Here is a 6568-nt window from a genome sequence, read left to right as displayed (position 1 = left end):
TGATTTTTGAAGAGACAAGGGTTTTGAGGGGAACACCAAAGCCTGCAAGACAGACCAGTTAGTGTTGCCAGACTTGTCGTTGGACAGCCTGTTGATCCAGGCCATAACAATTTCTCCTGCTCTTCTTTCTACATTACCATCCAACTTTCCTTACTTTGAATAGCTTTACACGTTCTTTCGAATGTGGGGAGCATTTTACTTTCAATGCTCACTGAATTCATACTACTCTGGTTTATGAAAAATTATCGATATCTGTCATTTCCCAATTCCATGTTTATATATATATATATATATATATATACATGTATGCAACACACATCACCCTTATATTGAACTATAATATAGAATGCACCTCTCTAAACATCAAAACTGACTTCTTACGTTATTTCAATTTCTGAAAATAAAACTTTGTGTCTATTTCAATTATTATTTACTCTAGCAGAGAGTTTACCAAATATGACAAAATGCTCAATACCTTTAATTCACATTTGAATATGCCATGTTTGAATTTGTGTTACCATAACTGAGCTATTGAAAATATTGACAAGAGATTGAGGTCACAATACTTTGAAAATATTGGGCATCATAATCATGGAATCTTTGGATCACACCTTATTGTCAAACCACTCTATTCATTGTCATCGTTTATCTGAAAAGTTTAAAATTTTAGTGTTCGCTTCTATCAAAAGAGAACTGACGAGTGTCTCCAATTTGCAAAAGATTATGAGTCTAAATATTCATGGATTGGGAAGTACCAACAATGAAAACGAAATGTACATATATCTCTTTCTGCATAATCACAACAAAATATATGAATTTGGCATTTTATAATGATATGTATTATAGATTCAGTGCATTCAATTGATAAGGCCTGCATAGCTACAACTCTTTCAATCTCCATCTGGCCTTATTGTTTCTTATATATGTCTACACTTCCACGTAATTGTCAGAGAGCTTTCAATCAGGACTTTATCAGAATTTGGAATGCAGATAAACTTCTCTGTCATTTTCTTTTTGATCCCCTTTGCAAAATGTTGTCTGTAGCCCCCTTCCCCATGATGTCTGAGTACAAAGACTCTGAAGATCTCTATACGATTGTTTGTGCTTATTCCACTTCAACAAACTCGACACCAATGGAAAACCAACAGTCAATAGTGAAATTTAAGACCAGTGGGGGGAAGAGGAGCTGGAATCGTGCAATAAGTCCAAGATTACAAGAGGATGATCAACGTCCAACCTCAACAAAGAAGAGTTGCCTTGATCATAAAGCACATGTATGGACTGAAAGGGTTAGGAGGAGTAAAATGAATTGTATGCTCAATACTCTAGAGTCTCTATTTCCTGAGGGTCTCAATCCAAAGGTAGTACTTGATGATTTTTGTCTAGAATAAAAGTTCAAGACACGAATACAGGCCATGAGCTAAGCAAATGAGTATAAAATAGATTTTTATGTTTGTACATACATGTTAGATTTTGATTGCAGAGTTATGTTTTTTTGTTATTCTTATCAAACCTAATTTTCTAGACACTGAATTGTTGAAGTATTTGTTTCTCAGGTGGACAAAGGAAAAATTGTTGATGAGGCCATAGATTACATCAAGACCCAGCCCAACAATTAGAATTGGAAGCACATCATAGTAGAAGGATTGAGGTCGCAATACTTTGAAAATATCGGGCATCATAATCATTGAATCTTTGGATCACACCTTATTTTCAAACCATTCTATTCATTGTCATAGTTTATCTGAAAAGTTTAAAATCTTAGTGTCAGGATTTTATAATTGTGTCATGTCATTTATTACCTTAACATATTTTCTGAATGGGTATCCAATTACAAAATAGATGATCCAAAGTAGTGTCCATTAAACTACTTTACCAGCAATCTAGTTTAATTCTGTGAAGTAGTTTTTTTATATAATGCTATGATTGTATGTTGTATTTATGTTCAAATCTTTAGTATTTTCTCACCACAGTGGAAAAGCACATTGAGGTACACAGATAATAGCTCAATACAAAAATTAATGATTTTCATCTAGATTTGCAGTAACTCTCTGCTTATTAGACTAATAGGCATCGATGCTCTTACAGGGGCTTGAAGTTCCGAACCCGCCAGTTACTTACCACAACGTATTATAAAAGTGCATTGGATTTTCAGGAAAACCATTGTCAGAAGTTTGAAGTATGCATCACATCCTTGGAATGGTTATAGTTTATCGATATGCATCCCAGCCACAAAGTGTCATAAAACTGCAACGAATGTCAGAAGTAGTTTGAGGTATGCATCCCAGCCTGGAAATGGATATATTTTGCAGAGAAATTGCACAAATGAAAGAAAAAAAAAATCATCGCTCTTAGAGCAAAAATCCACTGGTTGGGATATCCACAGAGATTATCTGTTGCCAGCCTTTTGTAAGGTATGTTCTTCAGGACCAGCTATGGTGGTATTAAGTTCATCTATGGTACAGCTCAAGTCCTTGGCTATGACTTGTTGGTTATTGTTTTTTGACTAAAAAAAAAAAAAATCAAAGAAAGCACACTTCAGGAAGTAGTTCTATATATAACAAGGAAAATCCGATTAGGAATTTCTGGAAAATAAAACCATCAGTATACATAGCTCCTAGAATGTATCAAATATCGTAGCTGGTAAAAGGATAGTAAAGTATTTCCACAGTTTAGTTTAGAACTGTTACTTACCTTAGCATAAAGGGTATATACCATGTTGGATCCAACAACGTTTATGGTGCAATTTACAATCTCCAGTTGATTGGCATCCATGATAGAAAATAATTTGGGAAGAAAACCAGTCTTCTCAGGGGCCCATTTTGTGATGAAAACCAGGCCACCCAAAAGTTTGGATCCAAGAATCTATAGACTTGGATGTGATGATGTTACTGGAACTGAAGGAAGGATGTGAATACCAAGAGAATTTTCAGACATTCTGATTATTGGGCTTGCATATCTTTCAAGGCAGTTTGGATGGTCTTGATATAATCAATGGCCTTATCAAAAATTCTTCCTTTGTCCACTTGAGAAAGAAATACTTCAGCAATTCAGTGTCTAGAACCTCTAGAACATCAGCTTTGATAAGAATCTATCAATTCTGCAATCTGAATCTAGCATGTCTGTACACTCATGAAAATCTATTTTAAACTCATTTGCTTAGCTCATGGCCTATATTAGTGTCTTAAACTGTTATTCCAGACAACAATAATCAAGTACTACCTTTGAATTGAGACCCTCAAGTAACACAGACTTTAGGGTATTGAGCATACAATTCATTTTACTCCTCCTAGCCCTTTCAGTCCATACATGTATTTTTTCATCATGGCAACTCTTCAACTCTTCTTTGTTGAGAATGGAGCTTGATCATCCTCTTTCATTGATGGACTTTTTGCACCAGCCCAACTCATCTTCCCACTAGTGTTCATAGATTGCACCATTGATTTCTATTTTTCTACCGGTCTACAGTTTGTTGAAGTGGAGTAAGCAGAAATAATCGTATAGAGATCTTCAAAGTCTCTGTACTCAGACATCATGGAGAAGGGGGTGACAAACAACATTCTGCAAATGGGATCCCAAAGAAAATGGCAGAGAAGTTTATCAGCATTCCAAATTCTGATGAGGTCCTAATTGAAATGTCTCTAACTGTTACATGCAAGTATAGCCATATAACAGAAACAATAAGGCCAAATGGAAGGGCTAGCAGGTACGCAGGCTTTCTATTCATATGATATGGTGTTTATTTGAACACGTACTCCATCATGGAAATGAAAGACATTTACAGATTCTTTAAACATTTCCAAGTATCTTAGTCATAAATCTTGATATCATTATGATTATATCTATATGTTATTGATTAGACAGATTGAGTACAAACCTTGACTTATATTCTTTATTGAAAGCTGCACATATTTAGTTTTTATGGGATGGTGATGGAAACAAACACTTCTCATCAATCTGATAGTAATAATTTTCAAACTGCTTTTCATAAATTTCTAGACAATAGGTTGGTTGGATTGTGTTTCAGTCTTTATAGTCTTTATTGGATTTTCAGAGTATTTTTATGATGTTTTAATTTTTTTATAATTAAAATTATTGAATTTATGTTGATTGCAAATTTTAATATTTAATTATTTGTTAGAGATTTGTAAATGGTAGTTTTTCATTTTTCATTTTTTCTGGATGTGTTTGGATTTTGAATTTTTAATCAATTTCTTACATCCTAGAAGATTTTGGACAGTCAACTTATTGGATTTTGAATTTTTAATCTATTTCTTACATTCTAGAAGATTTTGGATAGTCAACTTATTTCTTTACATCTGAGGAAAAAACTGCCAATCTAAAACAATTTTAGACCTATTCCACCCAATTTAATTGTTATATATGAAATATACAATCAATTATCTATATAAAAAATAACAAATTTATATATTTTGTTTTGATTATACAAAAACGGATATGTACATTTTGTTTTCACTGTTGGCACTCCCCCTCCATAAATATTTAGAAGCATAATATTTTGCAAATGGAGATATTTGTCAGATCTCTTTTGATAAAAGCGAACAATGTTCTTTTAAATCTGTGGGTTAAACGATTGCAATGATGGAATGGTTTGACAATAAGGTATGATCCAAAGATGCAATGATTATGATGCCCAATTTTTTCAAAGTATTATGACCTCATTCTCTTGTCACCATTCAGATCAATAGCCGCACTTAGTAAGCCTTTTGGGACTCCATATCTGCAGCTCAATTGTTTACTTGGCCTTTGAAAAGTTCTGGTAACTCAAATTCAAACATGGTTAGATGCCTGCACCAATTCAAAATTTATTTAAAGGTATTGCAGATTTTTGTCAAATTCTCTAACTCCTGCTAGGATTAAATAATAATGGAATTACAACTGAGAACCATTATAGATATTGTTCTAACCTACCTATTTAAATTCTTAACAAATCTTGTGTACTAACCTACCTATTTAAATTCTTAACAAGTCTCGTGGGACATTATTGGGCAATTGTCATTTTTATTACTCTGGAAAATACAAAAATAATATAATAATAAATTAGAAGTTAAATTTTAAAAATATATTAGTAAAATCATAATAAAAATATTAATGCGGCTATATAACTGAAGGCTTCATAAATATAATAAAAAAATTTATTGCAACAAAAAAACTATTGCAATACAAAGAAATGCACACAATTTCTTGATTAACCATGTATAAAAAGGTTATGGGTCAACTTTAACTTGAGAATAAAAAGGTATTACAAATCTTATTGTAAAATTGACCATTTTGCTAAATAAAATTTGCTTATATATTAATTTCCAAATCTAATTAGAATATGAATTTATTAGAATTTGAATGATCTTAAATCCCTAGGAAATTGGTGGGCAAGGAGCCATCTGGCATGAATTTAATTAACTTGAAAAAAAATTGGCATGAATCTAATTTAACTTTAAAAAAAAAGATTACACGTCTTATGTAAAATGGACCATTTTGCTAAATAAAATTTGCTTATATATTAATTTCCCCATCTAATTAGAATATGAACATATTAGAATAAGAATAATCTCAAATACCTAGTAAACTGGTGCGGAGGGAGCCACATGGCACAATATTTTTTTTTAATTTATTAAAATTCAATGCAACCTAACGAACTCTATAACCCACTACAGCCATTGATAAGCACTTAGACGAAGCATATGTTGTGCATATTCCCTTGAGAAGCAATCTAGGCACTAAATTAAAAAAATAAAAGAAGTCAACCAATCCTCATCCACCCTAAGTTGAAATAGGAAGTCTTAAGCAATTATGATATAACAAGAAACTCATTACAACCATTGATAAGCACTTAGACAAAGCATATGCTGAGCATATTCCCTTGAGAAACAATCTAGACACTTAATTAAAAGTCAACTGATCCTCATCCACGGTAAGTTGAAATACGAAACTTTCCGCAATTATGATATAACAAGAAATAGGAAGCCTTATTGATGTTAAAATAACTTAAAGCTCAAGTTGACTAGTGACACAGGGAATCAAGGGAACTAATAGTGTGATTACTTTAATATGAAAGACAAAATTGAAACCTATAGTTTTGGAAATCTAATATAAGTGCAATTACCTCAAATGCTCCAACTTTTCCCATTTATGAAGGCTATGAATTTAGTTGTTATTTTTTTTTAAAAAGCAACATATTGTGGGGAAAACCTTCGAGCATTTCCCCTCATTCTAAATATTGGAACCCAAGGTGAATTCTACATCCTTCAGGGCACAAGGCTCTAGTGCTACTACACAATATGGGTAGTTAAGACATTTATTTAAGACAATCCAAACAAAGTCTAACATGTTTAAAGATGAATGCAATTTCTTTTGTTCTTTCAATTGTTTAAATGTCTCTGCAACAACTCGATACATTGTCATCAAGCTCAACAATAATACCCTGATTCTCCCGAATTTCACAAGCTTCATAAATAATTTATTCAAGCCTTAAATTGATAACTCGCATAGTGTCATTGATGATCTATTTACTTAGGCAATTCTCTTCCACTTGTACGTTTTTCCACAT

The 6568-nt window shown here is 32.5% G+C and overlaps 1 pseudogene; it reads right to left on the bottom strand.

The window, feature by feature from the left end:
- Window positions 1-2389: 2389 nt before the first annotated feature.
- On the bottom strand, window positions 2390-3560 carry LOC149194473 (uncharacterized; annotated as a pseudogene).
- Window positions 3561-6568: the final 3008 nt, after the last annotated feature.

Source organism: Pinus tabuliformis, chromosome 2_2 (genome assembly GCF_031772625.1).
Source record: "Pinus tabuliformis cultivar Carrire ecotype Pingquan chromosome 2_2, CPIR1, whole genome shotgun sequence".
NCBI lineage: Eukaryota > Viridiplantae > Streptophyta > Pinopsida > Pinales > Pinaceae > Pinus > Pinus tabuliformis.
The sequence above is the reverse complement of the archived record's forward strand: the minus strand, read 5'-3'. Positions and strand labels throughout refer to the sequence as shown.